Raw genomic sequence first — 27,729 nt, 5'->3', positions numbered from 1 at the left:
ATTTATTATCTAGATTTTGTTTAAAGAAAGATGGGATAGAATGAGAGTCAGCTGAAGGCCCCTACTTCAACCCTATCCCGTTGTATAATTAGTTCAATATGCTGATAAATAGGAGATCCTGGCAGAGCTAGTGTGTGAATCCAGTATCTGAACAGCGAAAGGAAGATTAAAAAGGAGGGGACTCTTACACCGTTCTGGATCACCAGCCCAGGAGCCACAGAATGGGACTAGGGAAGTACAGAGGGGTGCATGGCTGGGGTGAGTTCTTCATAAAGGGGGTATTTCTGTTGGTGGCATGGTGGGGGCAGACAGAAGACCTTTAGCCAGCTTAAAAAGGAGATTCAGTGGCTGTGGGAGCTGTCAAGGTGACAGACAGTGTGGTCTACTAAATGCAGAAGCAGGAGACCACAGTTCTATTCCCAGCTCTGCCACCAACTAGGTGTGGGACTTTGGGTAAGTCCCTTCTCCCCTCTCACTCTGTCAGTTTAGTTTGTAAGCACTTCAGGGCTGGGACTATCACAAAGATGCCTTGATCTTGGATGCTACGTGCTAATGTAATACAAATACTAATATTAAAAATGACAGCTGTCAGGGGCAGCAGCCATCACAGCAGAAGTTTGTAAGGAAGCCCTAACATGGGTATAATGGCAAACAATAAATTGATATATAACTCATTGATTTCTCTAGCACAGACAAGGTCTAAGAGGTCAAGGAAAGCTACTGTTGATAATTGTAATGCCAGGCTTAATAAAGCTTCTTTTTGGACTTGTCTACATGGCAAGTTATTGGGTAGCAAGCCAGGGTGTGAAACTGTGGCACCCCAGTTTTCCACACAGTAACTCAGTGTGGACACTGCTACAGCACAATGAAAGTCCTGGAGTGCTATTTGCATGCTATGCTTTCAAATCCCTGTATGCCAAGCCACGCTCCAGGATTTTCATTGCGCTGGGACAGAGTCCACACGGCGAGTTATTGCACAGCAAGCTGATGCACTGCAGATTCACACCCTGGCTTGTCGTGCAGTAACTCATTGTGTAGACAAGCCCTTTGTGTACATGATGAATATACCTTCTAGTAAATGATCAAGTACTGATCTGCTGATTGGCATGGTACACAACATTTCAACTCCAGCTGCAACTTGTCAGCAAGTGAAATGATGACAAACTATTTCCTCTTCCAGAAAAACAAAAGATTGAAATAGTGTTTGTCATGTGAGTGAAGGGAAAGGGCAGCCACAGCACTTCTTTGCTCACTCCCATCTTTAAAGCTGAATCTCATCTAATGATGTGCACACTTAATTTGCCTTTGGCAATATACTTACCTGCTGCTGAATTAAGTATAGTATAGGAAACTAATCATTCAGTACTCTCAGCCTCTTGCACATAAGGGGCTCCAAGTAGTGTTTTATATATGGGTTGAAGGGAGAATTAAAAGAGCACATAGACTAGCATAACTCCAAATATTGGGGTGACTTCCTAGCTGTGAGATGTTTATACTTCATACTGTCTCCAGCCCTGTTGCCCAAGCTAATGAAAATGCCACTTTAAAGTTTTCTGAATCATTACAGCTTTCTGCTTTCCTACTCATGTCAGTAAGCAGCTCTTATACGTGTAAGCTGTTTTCCAATTAAATTCAGTCCAGCAGTGTTCTTTGGAGGGGGTTGCTAAAGATGCATTTGTTTGTAGATGTGATTGACATTAGGGGACAAGACTGTAATTAGAAGAGAATCCAATTATTTGTTAACATGGGAATAGCCTTTTCTTCTTGGAGATTTTGCTGTGCATTTTAATTAAAGTTGTGCCTGTGCCCAGAAACTTTAGAATCAAATAATAGATACTAAGAGATACCATAAAATGGATTACTGCACTGAACTGCCCCTGCTACAGACCTAAATTTGGATCCTGATTGTTATTAATGATTTGTATTACAATAGTACTTAGAGGCCACAACCAAGATCAGTGTCCCACTGTACAAAAACACGCTAAGAGACAGTCCCTGCCCAGAGGAGCTTGCAGTCTAAATTGACAAGGCAGAGAACTGGTGGGAGGGGAAACAGAGCTACAGAGAGATGAAAGTAGTAGCTGAAGGACACACAGCAACCCAGTGATAAAGACAGAAATTAGGACCCAGGTCTCCCATGTCCCAGGCCAGTGTGTTGTCCACTAGACCATGCTGTCTTGTCCACTTGTGAAGCATAAGTGACATAGTTTTTGCAGGTTCATCCAAATTACCTGTGGTCATTTGTTCACATCACGTCATTGACACACAGTCTGGCACAATTAAGCTTCTCTGCTTAAGAAAAGTCCAGGGATAAAAATATCAGGTATATAGCAAGTCAGGACTGGGGCTGGCAAAATGATGTAGGCCAAGGAAGCACAGGACCTGCTTTTGCACTGCTTACTCAGGTGTAACTCCCACTTAAGTGAATGGGACAGTAGCCTGAATTGGGAGCGCAGGCTCAGACCCAGAGTGCACATCCTATACAGTACCTCTCTCTAAGTCTCTTAGCTTCATGAGAAACAAATTCACCCACAAAACTTGAGCTTGTTCACACCCGTGGTCTTATGAGGTTAAGAATCGTTCTGAACATTAAAACTATAAAATATTCTGTTTATCATAAATTTTCTTTGGGCTTTCTTTCAAATATTTCTGCATGATCCTGGCTACTGAGTCAGGCAACTGGGTTTGTTTGTCTTTAGCTTTATGATTCTTTGAAGATATTGTGAAATTGTACACTGCATCCACAGTACATTGAACCACTGAGCAGATTTTCAGCAAAACTGGGTGGTACCTTAGATTGCATTGATAGATTAAAGGGAGTACATTTTTCCTGTGTGAATGCAAGAGAGTGTGTGTGAGAGAGAGATGTATATATTTTTCATAGAGAAACGCAAAAGCGATTAAGCTGTGAGAGTTTCACTCATTGTCAATGGTGTTAGATATTACATTTAAAAATAACCTCAGGGATAGAAGAAATTAAATGTAATGTGAGGATGTAAAGACTTTTTCAAAGTAGAAAAAAATCTTGCCTATTGTCACAGTCTGCATTCTCCCCCCCCACACAATCCCGCCCCCCCCATAAAAATCCATGGGCTTAGGGCAATAAACTTCTTAGTATAACAGGTGAATTCACTGAAGGCCTGATCCAACTCCCCATGTGAAAGGCTCCCACTGATTTAAGTGGGAGTTGGATCAAGGCCTAACTTCATAAAAAATTTCACATAACATACTGTAAGTTTTCAAAGAACCATCTTCTCCCTTGTCTTTAAAATGAAATATGTCAAACAAAGCTACAGTGAACTGTTTGCTAGGAATAAATATATTGGGCCACATTCATACCTGGTATAACACCCTTGACTTCAACAGCATTAAACCCTGGGTGGATGTGGCCCATTATGTCAATTGATGTAATGTTGATAATTAACCAGCCAATATTTATGTGTTTATACATAGATGGATAGGAAAATTCCCATCCTTTACCCTAACAGCTCAAGAGCATCACTTACATGCAATATAAGTATGGCAGTGCATAGCCTTGATCATTGTCAGTGTCTTAAAGCTCTGAACACATAAGTCAGCTTTACTGTAGATTAACTGTTCAGCTGCAGACTTCAAAACTAACAATACATTTATTTACCCAAGATATATTTTTAACCTTGACATGACAGATACAGTAAAAGACATATTGTTCACAGGAGAGCTTGTAGTGACAGCAGTTTAACTGAGGTCATGTCTACACCACAGCTTACGTTGGCATACCTCAGTCGCTTAGTGGATAAATCACCCCACTGAGGGACATTAGTTACACCAACATAAGCGCCGGTGTCGACAGCGCTATGTCAGCGGGAGAGCCGCTTGCTCCCCCGTTGGATTAGTCGAGCCATCAGTTTAAAGCAGCCACATTAGAGAGCATAAAGTGGCGCCCCCTTCTTTGGAGGTTCACTCAGCACTATTTAGATAACGTATAAACTAGCCAACAATGTGGGGTGAAGATTGTTTGTATTTGTGTTACTCATTGCAGCGGAAACGCATGCAGCTAAGTTGTGCAGAACTGGCAAGAGTTTCCCTATATGTATTGATTCCACAGTTCTGTTTATTGGATCTTTCTTTGATAACCACACTGCAATGTAGAGATATTTTCTGGTAAAATAATAATGGAAATATTAGAAAGGTTCAAGCATCAAAAGTATATGCATGTTCTTAAACAGCTGATTTGTTAGATTTGTAATGAAACAACAGGACAGCTACATAAGCTTTAAAAATACTTCCAGGTGGGACTAGTATCTATTTGGGATATGGGGTTTTACCATTGGTTTCAATAGATGCAGAGTTAGGTCAACACTCAGTGCTTTTGAAAATGCCATTCTTGATAAAATGACATGGTAAGCATAATCTTATCCAGAATATTCTGTACCATCTGTAGTCTTTCCATGCTAGTAGTAATAAAGACAAAGGAAAAACTGAAATCCAAAATGACAGTAAAGCACATAAGTCACAACACTCTACTAATAAAAAATACGCAGTGAAAAATAAGCCATGAAGACTGCTTTAAGCACATACAACTGCTTTAAGCACTGGTCGCTCTGGATATGTAGCAGTTTTTCCACAATTTTATCTAAATCATAACGTGCAGCTTAACTATGACCTGGAAATCTAGATTCAAACCTTTGAAGCGAGTCATTCTCCCACCTAAAACAATCTATTTTCTGTCAGGCAGGATAATGCTGGATCACAGCTACAAAATACTGTTACTCTTGGCCAGCATAGCCTATGGACAGCAGCCAAAAGCCAGGGCACCAGCATGAGTTTTAATGCGCACTTCTCTTCTCAGCAGAATACTTAAATCCCCGAAGTTACATTATTGGCATGGACAACATTTGTTGGTTTAACCCTGCTTCAGAAGTTTACTGGACACTCTCTTCCCAAGGGGCTATGCAAGAAGTCTGTGCATAGTTACAGGCTGTATTTTCTTCAAATAAAGTCAGTTGTAATTTTGCCATTGACTCCAACTGGAGGTGGAGAAAGATAAAGCCCAAACTGAGATCTGACACTGAAAAGTAAGTTTTAAAAAATAGTATTTCCCATTTCCTTCCTGTAAAGATGGGGTGGTCCCCACACACCCCCTTACAGTCCAGTATGGGGCTTTCCCCTAATTGGCAGCAATGTTAACAGCCCAAGGCAAGGAGAAGCCAACACACATTAACAAAACAGAATGTCGCCTTTTTAATAAGATTCAGAACAGGAACAATTTTAACAAATTTCAGAGTAACAGCCGTGTTAGTCTGTATTCGCAAAAAGAAAAGGAGTACTTGTGGCACCTTAGAGACTAACCAATTTATTTGAGCATAAGCTTTCGTGAGCTACAGCTCACTTCATGCATCCGATGCATCCGATGAAATGAGCTGTAGCTCACGAAAGCTTATGCTCAAATAAATTGGTTAGTCTCTAAGGTGCCACAAGTACTCCTTTTAATTTTAAGAAACAGCTCACAAGGTCCTCATCTCAGGACCCTGTTCAGAGTGCTCAGACTTAACTCCAAGTCCAAATACACTGGTCTCCTGGAATCTGAGAGAAACCATCATCCACTGCACCCGCATAGCTTCCATTCTCCCTAACTCAGGTTCTTCTTCTTCCTGTTTATGTAGCCCAGCCCTAGAGTGTGCCATGGCCTCCTTCATTACACCCTAGACCAGTGATAGTCAGACCTCAGTGGTTCAGGAGCCAAATTATCAATCAACGTTACCCAAAAGAGCCACAATAGTGTAAATTCATTGTTTCATTTACTATAGTACTGCATAGTTATATTTAAACAGTATGACAGGATAAATATTTAGTTTATATAATAACACTTTGTCAAAAAGAAAAGGAGTACTTGTGGCACCTTAGAGACTAACAAATTTATTCTCTAAGGTGCCACAAGTACTACTCCTTTTCTTTTTGCGAATACAGACTAACATGGCTGCTACTCTGAATACTTTGTCAGTCATTTTGCTGTGAGTATATATATATATGTATTCTTACAGCAAAATCACTGACAAAGTATTATTATCAACTACAATTGGTTAATAACATAGTAAAAACATCTTGATTCCTTAATAACTTAGATTGGTTAATAATTAAATGACACAGTGTTTTAATAGCATGTGCTGCAAAGAGCTGCAGGAGACACATTGCAGAGCCAGTTGTGGTTCGCGAGCCTCAGTCGGAGTATCACTGACCTAGACAATCCCACCTATAGGCTTCAGTTTGTCCTTCACACTTCCTGATCACACTTTCTCAATTCACAGAATTAGCTTGTCCAACTGATGCTCCTGGAAGCTCAATCTTATTCCTAAAAGCCAAGTAGTATTATTTCTCGCTTGTCTCCAGTAATCTTGGCCCAGCTAAAGTGTATCGCAGTTGCAGAGCTCAGTTCAACAGTTGCCATCATGAAAAATCAGCATTTGAAATCTAAGATTACCTGAATCTCTCTATCCTGTCCTTAAAATGGGTGATATCTGTAGTAACTGTGTGGAGATGGTTGGCGAATACTTACTTTTTAAATCAAGTTATATGGTACTTTAGATTCAGTTGATGTAGCCAGAGGTGATGGGGGACAGGCGGGGCACATGACCCTTCCCCCGAATTTTTGGTTGCACCCCCGCAACCCAGACAGGCTGGGTGGCCCACTGAGGTGAGTCAGGGCATGGAGGTGGCTCTCCCTCCCCAAGCCCCACCATGTGGGGCTGGCCCAACCAAGCTTGAGCCACCTGGCATCACCGTTCGCCCCCCTAAACGTTCCTCTGCACCCAAGGGGGCTGTGCACCACAATTTGAAAACCTCTGTGGGGTGGTCACATGCCCCCCCCCGAACCTTTAAATTGTTCCCCCCCCACTATCAACAATTATGTACTGCCTCTAGATGTGGCCCCCCCTCATTGTCCAGTGACCCCACTGACTGGCAGGCTTCCTGCTTCTGAAATACTAAATATCACTATGGAAGAGTGATCTTGATTCCATTCTGACTCATGCATCATCAGTAGAATTATTTACAAAGTTCCAGTTGCTGAATCTATATAAACATAAGAACAGCCATACTGGGTCAGACCAATGGTCCATCTAGCCCAGTATCCTGTCTTCTGACAGTGGCCAATACCAGATGCTTCACAGGGAATAAACAAAACAGTGATCATCCAGTGATCCATCCTCCATTGCCCATTCCCAACTTCTGGAAAACAGGGCTTGGGAGACTCCAGAGCATGGTTTTGCATCCCTGTCCATTGGCTAATAGCCATTGAAGTTCATGGAGGATAGGTCCATCAATGAATGACATATTCTAGGAGATCCTGCAAGCCAGTGCTGTATCAGAGAACGAGCACAGAGCTTGGAGGATCACCCTTGCAGATAGCATGGACAAGGATAGAGTGGAGAGGAGAAAGGCAAAGGAAAAGGAGAGGGACATGCAACAGGAGATGCTTGCACTTCTCTGACAGCAAACAGAGATGCTGCAGACTCTGGTGGACCTGTAGGTTCAACAATCCCGTATTTGCCTCCCTTTGCATCCCATAGAGAATTGCATATTGGGACCTCCCTACATCCCCCTCAACATTCTATGTGGCATCAGGAGTCGATGAACTACCCCTACCACTCCACCCCATAAGACATTAAAGAAAATAACAGCTTCACAAACACCAACAGTGTCTTCCACAGGTTAGTGTATGTGTACCTGAAATGAAAAGGACTATTCTTTCCCCATCATAAGTTATGTTTCTTTAATTTATTAAGTTTTTAATATATTTAATATATTTTAATATATTTAATTTATATTCTGGCTCATGTTACAGAACACAATTCTATTTTCTGGAACAAAACTCATCTTTATTAGTTCACAACATATGCTATCTAGTGCTGAGCATGTCTGACACCCACCAATTTCCTATTACTTCATTTTGTCACAGAACCCATAATATCATTCACAAACAATATTAATAGGTGCATTGGCAATATTATATTCCTACACACACAGCACTCATTACAAGATTCATACCAGGCTGCAAAAGAGCAAGGCCAGTATAGCAAGGAGGCATGGCCTCCCCCATAGGCGGATGCAGAGGGAACGCTGCAAGCCACCTGGTGGGCAGAAACAGGAGGGCCACGCCCCACATGCCGGAAGCAGAGGGGCAGAATAGGGAAGAGGAAGTATAAAAGGCTGGCCCAGGAGCTCATTTGAGGAAGAGCTGCTGAGGGAGACAGACACTTCTTCCCCAGAGCAGGATGCCAAGGAGAACCGCTGCTGCCCTGAGGACCTGCACAAGCTTCTAGAGAGGCCTGCCACCCCGACGCTGAGGAGCTGCTACTGTTACCCTTGGCAGTGTATCCCCGGGAGACTGATGATGACCCCTGGACACAGGTACATCCGAGGGGGAGAGTAGAAAGAAGCCCAGTGAAACCAGTCTACCATCTGGCTGTGGTACTGCCGGAAACATGATCATTTGTGGGTGGATTCCCTGCTGACCCAGTGACAGACCACTCTGCCACTGCTAGGACCCTGGGCTGGGATGTGGTGGAGTTGGGTGGGTCCATGTCCCCCTACCCTTGCCATCCCACACCTGGGGTAGCAGTACTCCCACTCCTTAGGCCAGGAGGCCTGTGCTCCTCAGGTACCCCTTCCTGAGCTTCATAGGCTGTGCTTGGTGCTCACCCCCTGCCAGATCCCCATAATCTGTGTTTGGTGCTCACCACTGCCAAGATTTAGCTCATACTATCTGAAATGCCAAAAAGGCAATTCATTTGCACTTCAAGACAATACCACACACGCTTGGTGGATGACAAGTTCTCACTGGAACCCTATCTAGCTTTGTGCTTGTTGTAATAGACGGTGAAGGTTGAGAACTGAGACATTCCTCAGCCACAGAGACCTGCAGAGCAACAATTATTCATTGGAGACATTTACAAATAATTTCAACAATAAATTCATGTGAGAGTTTCACAACCTGTTCAGACAAAAAAATAGTAAAATTAATAGAATAATTTATTGGTTACAAATTACAATTATTATCCATGGACTCCAAAGTGTACAAAGAAGACATTGCATAATTCATTGAATTCTGCCCATATGAGAACATCTATGTCTGTTTTTTGGGGGGTGGAGTGGGGTTTGTGGACGTAGATAATATTTTGTGCCAATTTCTTAGACTGGAAAACCTTGCAAAACTATCCTGGGAACCAACCACAGTTAATCTATTCTCGAGGGACCAAGCTTTTCACTTTGACCCCAGTTTTTGAGCAACTGGCAGTCGTATCTTCTGCCAAGAAATGATAAATGATTGTGCATTTATTGAAGTATTTTTTTTTCATCTTGACTGGTATTTTTCTCATAATGAGAATAAATCTAACCTTGGGAGACACTTCCAATGGGTGTGCATTCCCATCTACTTTTAAGGATGTATTTACTATGTTACTCCAACATCTAACTAATAATGAATGTAGATTCCCATTTAATTGATTCCTTATTAAAAACTAAAAGGGACTCGCTGCCTGTGACAATTTGAGTATTTTAACATTTTTATTATTATTTATTTGTTAAGCTGCAGCTGTGCTCTCGCTGCTGCACAACACACATTTGCCCAAAGCAGGCCCATAGTCCCTACCCTGCACTGATTAACATGAAAGAGCCTGATCTTGTGACATGTTGAACATGACCAAGAGTATTTCTGTACTTCAAGCTAGGAGTGTAATTCCAGCTTGAGGAGACAGAGCCACCTTAGTTCTGATCAAGCTCACATGCTAAAAATAGAATGTATCCACAGGCGGTGGGAGCTGTGATGTTTTGCCCCTTTAAATGGTTGGGAGTGCTGTACTCATCCAGTGCAGAGCCTCACTTTAGTTCATTCCCATTTATTGCCAGAACAATAAAGTCGCCAACAGCAAATAGCTGTGTCACAGTAAGCTTCCCCTGTGTCTATCTCCTTTGCTGTTGGGTCTAAATATCACAGGAGGGGCTTGCTAACCCAAGTATGTACCCATCCAAGGCTCTTGGCATGTACTCAATGTGGCTAGCTCCCCCCTGCATCACCATGGTTACATTCTAGTTTTAGAGAGCTAGCTTGATCAGAGCTAGCATGGGTATGTCTCCTGGAGCTGGGAATCGCACTCCCAGTTGGAAATGCATACGTACCCTAAGAACAAACTCTGATGTCTAGCACAGGTCCACTGGCCCCTGCAAGAAAGGGTGAAGGGTCCAATGCACATGGACGGATTAGCCACTTTCCAATTGGGCCCACGGGAAGGGACCAGGGCCTTATAAAAGGGGACACAGCTGCAGGTAGTTGGTAGCTGCTTGCAGACATTGCAGGGAGAAAGGGGTCCTGCAGGAGCCACAGTCAGTAGGGGGAAGGCTTGTGGAGAAAGCCAAACTCCAGGCAAGAGGTGTTGGGAGAGAGGAATACAGACCCTCAGGGAGGATGGGCTGGACCCACCTGAAACTGGCAGGAAAACTTTAAAGATCTGGGTTTTCTTTCAGAAGATTTTTTGTGGATGTAATAAATTGGATGCCAGAAGGGACAATGTTTTAAATCTCTCTCCTGTGTGGACTCTGAGTTAAGGAAAACTGAGGCAGACCTCAGGAGAGCCACACTTGCCCAAAAGGGGGTGCTACAGGGAAGGCATGCCCTTTGACAGTGAAGAGTCTACAATGGAACTTACACTTGTGTGTGTTGACACAGGTGTAACTCACAATCAATTAACATGTTCAGAATATGACTGAACACTTGGGCCAGAGAGCATTTGGTGCATGACAGGATCAAGCCCTTACACAGGATTTTTATCAAGTGCCTTACCTGCTCAGAAGATTGAGGTATTTGGGTGATGCTGATGTGCACGTCTGAAATTTCAAACAAACCCATAGATCCAAAGCTTAAAGGTGCTTGACTACCCATCTGAGAATCTGCTGTTTTATTTGCTAACAGCCTTCATTTTAAAAGTGGTAAGAAACCTTTCATGATCAAAATGAAACCTGTCCGGACACAATTCCACTAACATGCTTACATGGAGTAGCTATCTAAAGATTTTGAAAGATGTTCTGTCATGCTGTCTGAGATGCTGAATACTTGACAAGTCTGTGCTGTTCCAGCTCAAATTCTTGGCTACAGGATTAAGATTTAGACCAAGGTGAGGGAAAATGCATCTTTCAGATTTTTTCTTGTCCCTAAAGAACAAGGGACTAAGTGTGCAGATAAGCAAGAGAATATGAAATATTCTTGCAGTGCTCTATATATCTATAGATACTTTGCACAAAGAGAGACTTTTGATATAGACAAAAGAAATTATTTTGAAGTCACTGTGTACCTCAGTTATATAATTATACATGTTTACACAACTCAGTGGATTAGATGTAGTTAGGATAATTATATATAAATATGCAATCATTGACTCAATGTTTTAAAAGTGGAGACAAATCACACAAGAATGTAAAATATATGAACATAATTAAACAAAAAAATTGAACTGCTGACTGTCTAATCCAAATAACAGGACACTGTCTTCATATTTGCTTACTATGATCTGTTGGATTTAGATAGTGGAATTTTAGCTGTGAAGTTCATGGCTTTCATACATTTGTCTCCTAACCATGCCAAATTGTTATCAAGGATATGTAAAGGAAGTCAAAGAGAGCCATATGCATCTGAAGGTAGAAGTTGGTACAGAATGTTCTTTAATTGTGTTCATTAAGTGAATGGATGTTTCATGACTTAAATTCCCAAGGAATCAAACAAATGAATTTATATCTAAAGTTAAAAGGAAAATAACCCATCCCCTTCTCTAGCTATCTTTGTCAGGGAAAGCAAAGATGAGCCCAAACCAAAGCTTCAGATCCAAACAATTCTGAATTTTGGAAAAATCTGGATCCTGATCCAAACTTAGAGATTGGAAAGGACACAAAATTGCTTGGTTTCCCCCATCAGGAACCTCTGACTTTTTAACTTTAAAAAAATCCTGTTTTTAGTATTTTTAGACACTATGTATGCACATTCTTATTGTACTGTGCATCATCAGCATTCCTGTGTTAACAGTAGAGAATCTACTAGAACTGATTGAAAAATGTTAATTTTTCCAAAAACATGAAAATTGCAAAATTTGCATTTGATGGGTTTTGTTCTAAAGGAACAATTTTTCCATTTTCATTTTTTTGAAAATTAAATGAAAATTAAATTTTTTTGAAAATTTCATTAAATGAAAAGAAAATTTATTTTTGAAAATCTACAAACTGATTATTTTCCCATTTGTTTTCTTTATTTTCCTCCCCTTTTCTTCTTAACTTCCCCTTTTTTCCCCTCCCTTTTTCCCTTTGCCCCTGAAAAGGGAGGGGAAAGAAGAGGCAGACCATAAATGAAGAAAACATTTCATTTCAATGAAAAACCAGAACATCTGGACAATGATTATTTTCCCACAAAAATACTCATTTACAAAACTGTCTTTTTGGTCTTTAACACAACATTTTAAACAAAAATTTTCAAGCAGTTCTAGTATTTACTTTGGAATCTATTACAAAGACATTTGCATTGCAAGCTCTTTGGGGCAGACACTGTCTTTTTGTTTTATGTTTGGACAGGGTGGAGGGGAGTGTGCTTTCTGCCCCTTTCCTTCAAACTTGACCTTTTCTGCCTCATCCCCTCCAACTGGCCCCAGACCAGTCTCTTCCCCACTGCTGGCTCCTTGCCCCAGTCTGTCTCCTTGCCCATCCAGTTATAGTCTCACACTCCAAGCTTCCCATCCATGTCCAAATCGCTGTGGCCAACCTAATCCCAGTCTCTCCTGCTCCAATTCCTTGTCCCAAGAGTCCTTGCCCAGCAAGTCTCAGTTTCTCCCTGCCATCATCTGATCTTTCTACCCTGCGCCCTGGGCCTGCAGTCAATGCCATAGACAGGCTCCATTTCCCCTGGTCCCACTCCCAGTTTCCCTTCCGAGGCTTCTCAGGTAATCTGGGTCTCCTCCCTGATTTCTTGACCCTGTCTCCTTTTCCCAGTCTCTCTGCCCAGCTAGTCCCAATACTCCCCCCACTCCCCAGCTCCTTGTCAGATCTAGAGACTAGGGACCGAATCGCTAGGCAGCAATTCTGCGGAAAAGGACCTAGGGGTTACAGTGGACGAGAAGCTGGATATGAGTCAGCAGTGTGCCCTTGTTGCCAAGAAGGCCAATGGCATTTTGGGATGTATAAGTAGGGGCATAGCCAGCAGATCGAGGGACGTAATCGTTCCCCTCTATTCGACATTGGTGAGGCCTCATCTGGAGTACTGTGTCCAATTTTGGGCCCCACACTGCAAGAAGGATGTGGAGAAATTGGAGAGAGTCCAGCGAAGGGCAACAAAAATGATTAGGGGTCTGGAACACATGACTTATGAGGAGAGGCTGAGGGAACTGGGATTGTTTAGTCTGCAGAAGAGAAGAAGGAGGGGGGATTTCATAGCTGCTTTCAACTACCTGAGAGGTGGTTCCAGAGAGGATGGTTCTAGACTATTCTCAGTGGTAGAAGAGGACAGGACAAGGAGTAATGGTCTCAAGTTGCAGTGGGGGAGGTTTAGGTTGGATATTAGGAAAAACTTTTTCACTAGGAGGGTGGTGAAACACTGGAATGCGTTACCTAGGGAGGTGGTAGAATCTCCTTCCTTGGAAGTTTTTAAGGTCAGGCTTGACAAAGCCCTGGCTGGGATGATTTGATTGGGGATTGGTCCTGCTTTGAGCAGGGGGTTGGACTAGATGACCTTCTGGGGTCCCTTCCAACCCTGATATTCTATGATTCTATGATCTGTCTCTCCTCCCGCACTGGTTCCCTGTCCCATCTCCTTGCCCATCCAGTCCCAGTCTCTCCCCTTCCCAGCTTCTCATTTAACTTCATAGCTTCTGCTCTACGGCGCCCATTTCCCTCACTGCCTCCCTTTCCCCCTCCTCCCAGTTCCAGCCTCCTTGCCCAGCCAGGCACGGCCTCCTTTTTTCCTGCTCCCACTTCCAGCCTCCCCTCCTCCAAACCCCTGCCACAGTTTCTCTTCCCCTAACTTCCTCCAGTTCCAGTCTCATGAGGCTCCTTTTCCCACTCTGCTCCTTTCCCGCCCCCTCACTGCCAGTCTTGCTCTTGTCCCCTCTGTATTAGAGTATGGTGGTTTCCTCCTCCATGCTACAGGTGCCAACAGGGGGATCTTGGAGTAAATGGAAGAGACACACTCCCTTCCCTCAGTTCTACTGAGTGGCCCCACTCTGCCTGGAGCAGCAATTACAGGGAAAGTCCAGTTTTTCTCTGCAGCCCAGGGATGGTGCATGTGCAGTCTCAGGACATGTAAAAGCAGTGAGAGGAAGGAACATACTCAGTTGGTATGTGAGGATGGTGGATTTGCCATTTGGTCAGCACTGGGAGCAGTAAGGGGCTAGACCATGGTTAGTGAGGATAGAGTTTTTGTGAGGGTTTTTGTTTTGTTTTTTTAGCTGCTAAATTTTAAGTCTCTACTGAGCATTTGTGAATTGTGATTTCCCCCCCCCCCCCCAAAGGATTATAATTTAGTCAAAGATTTTCACAGGAACAGCAAAAGGCACATCGCTGCCAGATTTCAACTCCCTGCACCAAAGCATGGGGGTGCTGGAGCTTCTCAAAGAAAAGGTTACCATGGGCAAAAACACGGGTGTTTTTTCTGCTTTGGTTTGTTGAGGTTTTCTTTTCACTTCCCCAACTTCTCAGAAACTCTTGTTTTTGTGAAACTTTCAAAAAAAATATTTGTGCTTAGGCAGACACCCAACATGGAAAATAGCCCAAATAGTTAAAGTTTGGCAAAGTTATAAGCAACTGAAAACATGGTCTTGTAATGAGAATTGACAGGAATCCTTAACCATTTTGCTACCAGCCCGGCCTACAATACGTGACATCACTGAAATGCAGTCCCATCTAAAATGGATAGCAATAAGAATTAGCAAACAGCGTGGGGAAATTTTGACCAAGATACCAGGACAATATAATAAAAACGGACATAGGAGTTTTAACATCAAGCCAGCTCAGACAGGCCCTCAGTTTAAGGGTGAACTGGAAACCAGTCTCTCTCTCTCACACACACATACTATGTTGCATAATACTTGGTTTATCTGCCACTCAAAAATGAAATTTTAAGTTGCTCCACTGTACTTCAAGGAGACATCGGTATTTCATACCTGATGCACAGACCACTAAGCCATGCCCAGCTAACTGATATACAACTTAACATGGCAGAAATGTTGCTGGTGTTTGCATTTTGAAATTATAGCAGAATTATCTCTTACGTCCAAAACATTAAATATTTTGATGGATCATATGGCACTAGGCCAACTTTCAATGTACAATATCCATACAGAACATCTGAAAAAAACAATCCTTGGCAAGACTAAGTTTTTGGTGTCTCTAACCTTTAACTCTGTATAATTTGCATGAAATTGAAGAAAATCATGTGGAAAACCACAGGATAGTTCTTTGGGAATAGAAAACTGAAAATGTGGGTTGAGGAATTTTATGGATGGTTGTGGTATAGGCTTCTTAAGCAATCATGCCTCATTTAAATTCCTTGTCTCGTGGCAACTTTAATATAAAGTTAATTAGGGTAGTTTAGTAATATTGTGTCACTAATAGCATCCCAATGCAAGACAGCAGGGGTCTAACTAGCATCTGGTAATGAGTTTCAGCTAGCCTGACCAGTTCAGTGTATCCCAACTCACTGACATCAGAACCTATATCTAAAAGGTGTCATGTAAGATGTCAATAGACAGCTAATAACATACTTATTAATACTATTGTGTGAGGTATGTAGCGAGGACAAATTCAAAATCACAAACATTGGGAATCATGTTCTTAAAGTATGTGTGCTAGGCAGGGATGAAGTTACACCACCCTGGACAAACGTGGTTCTGCCACCTTGAAAGTACTTCCAAGGTACATTGAGACAATGGGAATACAAATAACACAGAAGGATAACAGAACCATCAGGGCAACAAGGGGAGGAGATTGCAGGAAACAGATTCCATTTTAGCAAACACCAGCAGAGAAAGAAACCCGCCTGAAACTTCGCTCATCACAAGACGCCAGGGCTCCTTCCTCACAGCTCGAATAAACTTTACTTTGGGGAGCATAACCTTCAGAAGAATCCATTTCAAAAGTTCACTGGACTATCAAAGAGAGGGGCAAAGAACCTCAAACGATCTTTCATCTAGGAAGACAAGTGACCTGAACACTTTGGACTTTGTGGGAGATTATGACCAGAAGGGTGGTCAGCCATTTTGGTGGAAGGTAGATTGGTAAAGAAACTACACTGAACAAAGGCTCTTGCTCATTTTGTTAAGTCGGCCTCTAGAAAGTGTTTTTCTCTTTTATTTGCTTGTAACCATCTCTAAGACTGTCCTTTATACTTGAGCTCACTGAAAATCCTAGCTCCTTTTGTTCATAAACTTGTTTTACTTTTAGTCTACATCAACCTGGTGCTGCATTTAAATGGATGTGGGTCTAATTCCAGCTAAAGTGATAAGCTGCTCATTTTGTGTGTCTAGGGGATCGAACAAGCCTTATTATTCCTCTAAATAGGCCAGAAAAGGGTCGGGCATCTCAGAGCGCATGGTTGTGGGCAAATTCAGAACTAAGCAGTGTGGTGGGGGTCATCTTGCCATTGTAACCAGAGCTGGTACATACCAGAGTGTGACTGGGATGTAACAAGCAGGCTGCTGGAATCAGAGTGCTGAGTCAGAGCTGCTTACACACAGATACTCACTGAGTGCTTGTCTGCTGGCTGTTGATGTCCAGGCTGTGAGCCACAGCAGTGGAGCATTTAAGGCACCCAGGTTTACAGGGCAAGTATGGACACAACCCCTCACTGGTCTGGATTGCACCTTAGCATGGGACAACCATAAATCAAGGATTTATAATTACTGCCTGATAGTCTCTATTATGAAGGGCCTGAGAAAGTGTATGTATTGTTGGGGGCCTGACCCATCAACATTCTGAGCACTTCCTAACATGCTGAAAACCTTCGTTTCTAAAAGATGTGCTTTAATTCCACCACAAGTTATTGAGGTTTGATGCAGGAATAACCAGGTGAAACTATTTGGCCTGTGTTATGTAGGAGGTCTGACTAGATGGTTATAATCATCCTTTCTGACCTTGAAATCTATTAACTTGCATCTATTAATCTAGGATCCATTGATTTAAATGGGAATTGAGTATTCTGAGCCTTCCAGTATTGGGTCCTTCATTTATGAACAACAAGAAAACTTACTCTCATACTGTTCATCTTTTTGGACTATATTTTTATAGGACACCTGAGGATTGTGCTTAAAAATGCTGTCAATTACATGGCTACACTTATGCACACAGTTGCAATAACTATACACCCAAATGCTAGACAGACACCTAACTAGCCATTTGTGTTTTGACCATAGGCTTCTTTTTAAAATAAATGGCTTTGTGTTCACATTAAAAGTGTGAAAATACATTTTCCATCAGTAAGACCTAAAAAATTAATATTTTGCTTATTATAAAAAAATTACTTGTTTGTTTTCATTCAAAATCATAAAAAGAGCTGCTAAAATAACTGTAATGTGAGAATGAATATGGTGGCCTCCAAAACTTATAGTTGGCACAGTCTGCAGTGGCCTGCCTGATAAACAGCAAATGTTGATGGTGTAACAGCCACTGAAGTCAATGGGTACTGACACCTACCAAGTGACAGATGTATTAACCCTTTGTAAGCCTCATTCATGGAGCTAGGAAATAGAAATCAGTGTCTCACTGAAATCAGTCTCTATGTGTAATATCTTTTTACAGATAAAACACATCACTCCAGTGCTCCTGACATCTGATTAGCTCAAATTCCAGATTACAGTCAAAGTTTCTGTGCAAATATATAAGGGAACAACACTTTCTTCAGGACCAGAAGCTACTATAGCAATTCTGTTCATGAGGGACAACGGGGTGGTCAGTGATGAGTGTAAGAGTTGGGAAAGAGCTTTCTTGGCAGCTGGCCTATGTCTATAGAAATACCCTGCCACAAGAGATGAGAGCGACAATGAAACTGGCAAACTTTCTGATGTGAGGCAAGATATAGAAAAGAAACATACTAAAATAATAGATTATGCTGCGGGACAAAAATAATCTTACCACATGGCACAGGATGGACAGAACTAGAGGAAAAACTGATAGTTTGCACTGGCTTTAAAGGTGCCCAGATTCCACAGTGAATAGAGTTCGTTTCACCAGGTATTTGGGAAAAGGTACAAAAATAATCTGGGAGGCACTCACATCTGGGTCTCAAGTCATCATCAAGATGTGAATTATGGCATAAATCTTGGAAGTATATACATTTCTGCTTCTGGACTAGGTCTGAGATTTAGAACGTGCTGCTGCTCATCTAGGAATGCCATTTTTAGGTAGAAATTGTTCCAGACATTTGAAAGGTTTCCGCCTGACTGAATTGTCAATATCTTGTGTAGCTGATTTCTCAGTGGAATGGATAATCACGTCAATCCATAGGTCTTCTAGAAAACCTGCTTTATGGAATGCTTGTTAATTGATGTCCCAGTTTTGCCCAAGTCAGGTGATCACTTCCAGAATGCCAAATCTTACAGGCCAAATTCATCCCATTTAAAAAAAAAACACCCTGAAGTCTATGGAATTACATCATAAATGAATTTAGCCCTATATGCTTGAGATGAGTTAGATGCCATTTGATCTTTTTAAATGAATTTTTGCTCAGAGGTAACGGATTGTCTGTACTGGCCTGTGAAGGCATCTGTTAAAACAGATACAACACAGGACTCAGTAGTGTAAGTTTCCCACCAATGTGCTAGCATCTGCTAATGTGCCTAAACTCTGGTGTGGTGAGACCATTTTTATGGCAACAGAACAGTTCAGGTCTTTGGCCTTCCTGATATAACAGTTTGTCAGATGGTACCAACTGTAACTGTGTTAGAGAGCTAACTATAACCCAACAGGAAGAAGACTGAGATCACCCATTACTTTTACATAGACCTCTAAACAGCATAGGTAGTGTAATATGTTGGATTACAGTATGGTATTCAGCCACTAGATGTCTCAGTATATATAATTCTAGACATGGTGCGGTCCATGGTCAAGTTAAGGAGACAAAGTTGGAACTCAAACTGTGTTAGAAGGCTGTTTTCTCTGTAGTTATTTTCTTTAATAAATGTTCTTGTTTAAGACAGATTAAGATTCTCTATTGTGACATAGTAAAAACTGTTACTGAAAGCAGTAGGTGAACACTGGATCAAAAGTTCTACTCAGGCATAAAAATTGGGTTGGCATTTCACAGAGGAGAGATTGCAAAAGAGGGGCACACAGAAAAAAGAGCCAGAAGAAATAATAGAGTGGGGAAAAGGAGCAGAGTTTAGACAGAGTGAAATGGAGACTGAGAAAAGGAAGAGAATGGAAGGGAGAAAAAATGTAATACATATTAAAACACAACTTTTTTCTTAGCAAAGACAAGGTGCACAAATATAGGATCAGGTTCTCTACCGATTTGCACCTGTGCAAAGTGGGCATGAAATGTTTGCACCTCTGAATGGTAGCAATTTCTATCCCCTTTTCACACCCACTTTGTAAATGACTGCCTGAGGGACAAGGCAGCAGAGAATGAAGCCCAGTGAGTCCAAGCATCAGATGAGGACTCAGCTTAGCTGATGGGTGTTACTCTTCTGTTTAGTTAAAGAATACTCAGAAGGGGCATACTAAAGCAATGAATGGCCAGTGTGTGACTGAATCAGCCAGTTGAGTACAAGTTTCTCAGTATTAGCAACACCCCTGATAAATCCTCAGATATCACTACTCTTTCTTAGCATCACGCAAAGTGATTCTTTTCTATTGTAATTTAAATCCCCTCCCCTGCAGTCACCTCTATTGGTGCCTGTATAAGAGAAGGTGGTTAAGGAGATCGACAGATTAGGTCCCACAGAAAACTGTTTTACAAAGAAGAGAAAAACTTCCTTCTCTACTTTGCTAAGGCGCGGTCTACACTACAGAGTTAGGTTGATGGAAGCTGCCTTAAGTTGAGCTGTTACCGTATGTGTCTACACTACCTCTAATGTTGACTTCTGTACTCCACCTCTGCAAGAGGCGTAGCACTTAATTCGATTTTCATGGGTCAACTGCGAGGTAGTGCAGATGCAGCGTTGTGTAATTCACAGAATAACAGAGTTGGAAGGGACCTCTGGAGGCCATCTAGTCCAACCCCCTGCCCAGAGCAGGACCAATCCCAACTAAATCATCCCAGCCAGGGTTTTGTCAAGCCTGACCTTAAAAACTTCCAAGGAAGGGGATTCCACCACCTCCCTAGGTAACGCATTCCAGTGTTTCACCACCCTCCTAGTGAAAAAGGTTTTCCTAATATCCAACTTAAATCTCTCCCACTGCAATTTGAGACCATTACTCCTTGTCCTGTCATCTGCTATCACTGAGAATAGTCTAGATCCATCCTCTTTGGAGCCACCTTTCAGGTAGTTAAAAGCAGCTATCAAATCCCCCCCTCATTCTTCTCTTCCGTAGACCAAACAATCTCAGTTCCCTCAGCCTCTCCTCATAAGTCATGTGTTCCAGACCCCTAATCATTTTTGTTGCCCTTCGCTGGACTCTCTCCAATTTCTCCACATCCTTCTTGTAGTGTGGGGCCCAAAACTGGACACAGTACTCCAGATGAGGCCTCACCAATGTCGAATAGAGGGGAACGATTACGTCCCTCGATCTGCTGGCAATGTCCCTACTTATACACCCCAAAATGCCATTGGCCTTCTTGGCAACAACGGCACACTGTTGACTCATATCCAGCTTCTCATCCACTGTCACCCCTAGGTCCTTCTCTGCAGAACTGCTGCCAAGCCATTCAGTCCCTAGTCTGTAGCGGTGCATTGGATTCTTCCGTCCTAAGTGCAGGACTCTGCACTTGTCCTTGTTGAACCTCATCAGATTTCTTTTGGCCCAATCCTCTAATTTGTCTAGGGCCCTCTGTATCCTATCCCTACCCTCCAGCGTATCTACCACTCCTCCCAGTTTAGTGTCATCCGCAAACTTGCTGAGGGTGCAATCCACACCATCCTCCAGATCATTAATGAAGATATTGAACAAAACCGGCCCCAGGATCGACCCTTGGGGCACTCCACTTGATACCGGCTGCCAACTAGACATGGAGCCATTGATCACTACCCATTGAGCCCGACAATCTAGCCAACTTTCTACCCACCTTGTAGTGCATCCATCCAGCCCATACTTCTTTAACTTGCTGACAAGAATACTGTGGGAGACCGTGTCAAAAGCTTTGCTAAAGTCAAGGAACAACACGTCCACTGCTTTCCCCTCATCCACAGAGCCAGTTATCTCGTCATAGAAGGCAATTAGATTAGTCAGGCATGACTTGCCCTTGGTGAATCCATGCTGACTGTTCCTGATCACTTTCCTCTCCTCTAAGTGCTTCAGAATTGATTCCTTGAGGACATGCTCCATGATTTTTCCGGGGACTGAGGTGAGGCTGACTGGCCTGTAGTTCCCAGGATCCGCCTTCTTCCCTTTTTTAAAGATTGGCACTACATTAACCTTTTTCCAGTCTTCTGGGACTTCCCCCGATCGCCATGAGTTTCAAAGATAATGGCCAATGGCTCTGCAATCACATCCGCCAATTCCTTTAGCACTCTCGGATGCAACGCATCCGGCCCCATGGACTTGTGCACATCCAGTTTTTCTAAATAGTCCCGAACCACTTAATTCAACTTAATTGGCCTCCAGATGGTGTCCCACAATGCTCATCTGTGACTGCTCTCGAGATCATTCTCAGTTCTGCTACACTGCAGCCAGGTACACAGGAAACAGCCTCTCCCCTGCTAAAGCCCCAGAAATGTCTGAATTCCCATTTCCTGTTTGATCAGCATTGGGAGCATGCCAGCTTGAGCACAGGTGATCATGGAGACTACAAGCCCCAAATGGCCTCCAGCCTCGTCTGCACAGGAGGTGGTGGATCTCATTGCTGTTTGGGGAGACGAGTCTGTGCACGCAGAGCTCCAATCCAGCAGAAGAAACGCTGACATCTATGCAAAGATTGCTTGTAGAATGGGGGAAAAGGGCTACACAAGGGACACACAGCAGTGTTGTGTGAAAATAAAAAACTTCGCCAAGCATACCAGAAGGCAAGGGAGGCGAACAGTTGTTCTGGTGCTGAACCCCACACATGCCGGTTTTACAATGAGCTGCATGCGATTCTCGGGGGTGACCCTAACAGTACCCCCACAAGCAACATGGACACCTTTCAGGTGTGAGAGTCTAGGGACAACAAGAAGGATGGTATGGTGAATGAGGAAGAGAAGGAGGAGGAGAATGGGAGACGAGTGAGCAGTGGATCCATTCTCCCTGAGAGCAAGGAAATATTTTTAACCGTGGAGCCCTGTGGGTCACAGGACATCACAGTGGCCAACCGTGATGCCGAGGAAGGAAACTCTGGTGATTGTACAGTTACAATCAAAGTCCAGTTAAACTTTAGCAGGCACACACATTCGGTGGTATTGCATGTTTACTGTGAAGAAAAAGTGAGGTGCTGTTGTTCTCTGCTTACAAGAGGTCACTCCAGCTACGCAGAGGGTGGCCCCTGGTAAAGACTATTTATGTGGACTGGGATAGCCCGGGAATCCTCCATGGATATCTCTAGGAAACTTTCATGGAGGTACTCTGCAATCCTTTGCAGAAGGTTTGTGGGCAGGGCAGTCTTATTTCTTCCACCATGGTAGGACCCTTTCCCACACAACTCCTGAATTAATTCTGCTGTCATCATTGCAGTACACAGCATAGTAGCATAAGGACCAGGTCTAAACCCAGACACTTGCAGCATTTGCTCCCTTGCCGCCTGTTACCCTCCGGAGACTAATATTACATAGGGTCGCCTAGGGGAAATGGGGGAAGTTCTCATTAAAAGTGCTCTTACAAGAAAAAGAGAATATAGACACCTCCCCACACACACATTCTGGCTCGCCAAACCATACAGCCGCTAATGTGCCTTTACTGTGCTCGGCATGGGTCGGCAAGTCGTTCAAGTGGCTGATAGAGGACTGGGGCCCCACATTTGAGATTCTGCAATTTGGGAGTGAAAATGTTCCCCACGCCCCATTCGTAAACGACTTCCCGTGATTGTGGGCAAGGGTGATTGTTCAACTAGCTACCTATGCTCCCAACATGAGCCTGCCATAAACTTTATTAAAAGTGCACTCACCCATGACTCGAGGAGGGGTGGGGGTGTGAGGTGTGGCTACTCACCATTGCTGGAGCAGCAAAATGGCACAGTGGAGGGTTACAGATTCTGATTATGTTATGGCTTGCACCTAGTGTAATAAGAGGGTTTTTTTATGAAAATGGCCTTGCTTTGGAAACATTTTATGCATTTACAATGGTTCCTTTCTTTTTTCCCCATGACTGACAACTGGAAATGTGTCCTTCAGCATGTCATCAACATCTGATAAGAAAGAGAAGGGGGGAGGACATGTTTACCAAGATAATGAATGGCTCCGGGATAGCTGACACAAAACTGAGAGCATGGAGGATTTCACTGTCTGAGAAATTAGACATGGACATGGAGAGCAGAAAAGCTTCCCATGAGCATGCGGCTCAGGATGAGATGCTTCAGATTCTGAGAGACCAAGCAGACACGTTGAGGTGTCTGGTTGAACTGCAGGAACAGAAGCAGGAGAGTCCCTCTGCAGACCCTGGTGGACAGCCAGCCAGCATTGCTGGGCGTAGAATAACTCTCCCCCCAAAGTATTCCATGAAGCGTGGGAGAAAAGTCCACTATCCCTTTCACTTAACTCAGGGGGAGGGTACAGAAGGCACCCATTCACAGACCTCTGATGGTCAAGAATGCAGTGTTATGTTACACAGTTGAAAATGTTTATCCCCTTCCCAGTTTACAACCCCTTTTCCCCAAGGCTAACTTTTTTTTCTGTTCTCCCTCTTTACTTATGTTTGTTAAATAAAATAAATGGATTTGAGAAATAAATGTTCTTCATTGAGTAGAAGCAGTGGGCTGGGGTGGGGGGTTAGCTTTACAGGGACAGTGATACAAGCCAGGTGAAGGTTTGGGAAAGCATAATGCAGACAAGCAGCTCACATTACTGTCACTCATTATTGAAATGGCTTTTCAAAGCCTCGCAGATACGCAGTGCCTCTTCCTGTGCTCTTCTTATTGCCCTGGTGTCTGGCAGCTCAAAAATGGCTGCATGGGATCTGCCTCAACTGTCCACCCCTGTGGAAAATTTTCCACCTTTTTTCCCCACAGATATTATGGAGCACACAGCAGACAGCTATAACCATCTTTTCACTAAGGTCCAACCTTGTTAGTAAACTTCTCCAGCGCCCTTTTAAACGACCAAAGGCACATTCAACCACCATTCTGCACTTGCTGAGCCTAAAATCGAACCGTTCCTTACTGCTGTGCAGATGGCCAGTGTATGGCTTCATGCACCATGGGAGCAAGGGGTAGGCTGAGTCTTCCACAATAATGACTGGCATCTCAACGTCATCAATGTTCATTTTGTGGTCTGGAAAGAAAGTCCCTGATTGCAGCTTTTTGAACAGACCCAAGTTCCTAAAGATGTGCATGTCATGAACCTTTCCAGACCATCCTACGTTGATGTCGGTGAAATGCCCCATGATCCACCAGCACTTGCAACACCACTAAAAAGTATCCCTTTCAGTTTATGTACTTTTGGCAAGGTGGTCTGTTGCCAAGATGGGAATATGTGTTCTAGCTATCGCCCCACCGCAATTAGGGAACCCCATCCCAGCAAAACCATCCACTATGTCCTGCACATTTCCCAGACTCACTCAGCTTTGTAGCAGAAGTCGATTAATGGCCCTGCACACTTGGAGCACAGTAGCTCCCATGATTGATTTACCTACTCCAAATGAATTCCCAATGACCAGTAACTGGCATTGCATATTTCCAAATAGCGATTGCCACTCACTTTTCTACTGTCAGAGAAGCTCTTATTTTTGTGTTGCTGAACTGAAGGGCAGGGAAAAGCTCTGCACAAAGTTTCTGTAAGGTGGCCTTCTGCATTCGAAAGTTCTGCAGCCACTGCTCATCATCCCATACCTGCAAAACAGTGCGGTCGCACCAGTCAGTGCTTGTTTCATGGGACCAGAAACGGTCCAGCAACTATGAATTGTTTTTTTCAATGACTTGCAGCAGGGCTGCTTGCAGGACATCACTATGTTCCACGCGGCAGACCCTACTTTGGCTCTGGAAATACTGCAGGAGAAGGTGCAAGGTGTTTGAGATGCTCACAGCAAGAGTGCACAACTGAGCAGGCTCCATGCTTCTGGGGTTATGGCATACGCGTGGCGGTTTTAAGGCATGAAAACCACTGGGTTGTTTGCCATTGATATGAGGGAGGGAGGACAGTGTCATGGGATGCCCAATGCAATGTTCCCATTCTCCCCTGCAATATTTTGTTCCCATGAGGCATTGCACAAACTTCCCAAAACACAATGCAGCAAGTTGCACTTTGGGATAGCTACCCATGATGCACGGCTTTGTGCATCAATGCAGGCACAACTAGTGAGGACGCACTCCATCAAGACAATGAGCATGGTGTCGCCACACACAATCGACTTAATTAATTCAGAGGCTCGAAGTCGAATTAGATAAAGACGACTTAACTTTGTTGTGTAGACAAGCCCTAAGTATAATAGGTTGACTTGCTGACTGAAAAGCCCTAGTGTGCTTCTGCCTAGGCCAGTTACCATGTGCTTTTGGAACAAAATTAAAAATATTTAAAAAGGAGAATCAAAAATAACATCAACATTTGAATAGGTTTTCTCATTTCTAATGACAGTGCAACAGAGGCGCCATCAAGTTCTCTGATACTATTCTGATTTCTCTAAAGGAAACACATGCTGCTGTCCCAGGCAGAAAAGGAAATAGCAATATAACTTATATAAAATAATTGATTTTATTTCGGAGAGACTCCCTGTAGAATCCAGGCCACCACTAAGACACCACAAGTCTCTTAGGTGGCTCCTACATGGAGAGGAAGAGGGGAAATTAAATTATTTTTCTAATCTTCTTTCTACAAAATATTGTTTGAGTTCTCACCATTCTTGCAAATGAGCAATGCAACACTTCTAAAATCCACCTTCAAAGCTATTTTCACCTCCATACATGAGTCCATGAAAGGCACCTGCCCCATATCACTAACAAGCAACAGAATGCGATTCACAGTATAAGTCACCTTAGCAGTGACGACTCAGAAGTAGAGATATACCCAAGGGTTCTGAAATGTCTCTAGAAGGAGAGAACATGGGCTTCTCAAGACATTGTGTGACTTACTAGCACCAAATTGCATCTCACTGCAGTTGGTTACCTGGCTACGTCAGAGCAGATTCTTTTTCCATTCAAAGAACCCAGAGTGAGATTACTTTATGGTTTAACCTGACATAACATAGGAGGAGGGAGGTTTTTTTCAAATGCAAATGATATCTTTCTGTTCTCTGGGAGTATGTCTGACCATCGGCTAAACATTTAAAACCTACTTAAGTATTTCCAAGATTACAGTGTTTTAGCCAGTAGCCTACTGCATCAGGAGATCTAGGTTCTATTCTTGGGTCTGGCTATGACCTTGAGCAAGTTCTTAAAACTCTTTATGCCTTAGTTTGCCTGCTGTAAAATGGGGATAGTAATACTTGGCTTTTCATGTTTAGCATTTCAAGAGGTCAGTATTATGACGATTTTATTAGATATCACACTGAATCAAAATGTGGCCATGTGTAAAATGAATGGAACTATCATCTTTACCCTTGGGTATATACAAATATCTGATGTATACACCACTATACCTAGAGTTAATTTTTTTCTGTTTTTCTAAATTCTGTGCCAACAGCGTGGTATAGAATTACCAACCCAGATCAGTCCTATAGGAATCTAACATAGCCAAAGGCTTCCCATTTTCTAAGAAATCATTTACATAAGAGTTGTTTATGACTTCTCAGTATTTCATGAAACCACTCTGAGCTATAGAACAATTGTGTTAGTTTATCTCCGCTCTGCATGTTCTGGCTGGATCAGCACTTGTAAGAAGGTCTCCAGGGAAAATGTGATGTTGGTGATTCAATAGGCAGCTTCCTTGCACAGAGTCAGTACAGACCCAATGCCACAGCATGATGCTATGGGGCACTGTGCTAACGAAGGTGCTCAAATGATAAATAAAAACAATGGCCAGTGCAACCATTTCATGTTATTTGTCTTCACACTCTTTTCTTTTATGTATCATCCGTAAGCTCAAGGAAGTCTCATCTCCTAAGCAACAGCAATAAACCACTAACCTACAACAAGCTATTTCAGACTCAAACATAATGGAAAACCTCACAAAAGGGTATTTAGATACAGAACTGTACAGTAGTGGGTCCCATTCTTAAAGGTCTTGTAGCATGAATCCAATGAATAGGATACTATCATCTCTGCTGGTATATCAGACATAGATGAGACAAGAAGCACTAAGGGCCAAATCCTTGGCTGCAACCTGGTAATACTCAGCCCAGAAGAGCAAAGAGTGGTGCAAAGGTGCCTTTCATACTCCCCTAATATTGAGGCTATTGTGTGGGGTCAGTCCTCATACACAAGTGAGAGCAGCTGCACCAACTACCAACAGTCCTAAGGGACCACTAGACCTGAGTGGGGGAGGGCAAAGAGGAGGGTGTTAGGAGCTGCTTGGA

General features: G+C 43.0%; 1 long non-coding RNA gene across 1 annotated transcript; it reads left to right on the top strand.

The window, feature by feature from the left end:
* The first annotated feature begins 124 nt into the window (after nucleotides 1-124).
* LOC122465946 lies at nucleotides 125-23,960 on the top strand. Its single transcript, XR_006291103.1, has 3 exons — nucleotides 125-258; nucleotides 8,252-8,388; nucleotides 23,460-23,960. It is a non-coding gene; the product is annotated as an uncharacterized LOC122465946 (long non-coding RNA).
* The last annotated feature ends 3,769 nt before the right edge of the window (nucleotides 23,961-27,729 follow it).

The sequence above is a fragment of the Chelonia mydas genome, chromosome 5 (genome assembly GCF_015237465.2).
Source record: "Chelonia mydas isolate rCheMyd1 chromosome 5, rCheMyd1.pri.v2, whole genome shotgun sequence".
In the NCBI taxonomy this organism is placed as follows: Eukaryota; Metazoa; Chordata; order Testudines; family Cheloniidae; genus Chelonia; species Chelonia mydas.
Note: the sequence above shows the minus strand (reverse complement) of the source record. Positions and strands in the feature narration are given on the sequence as shown.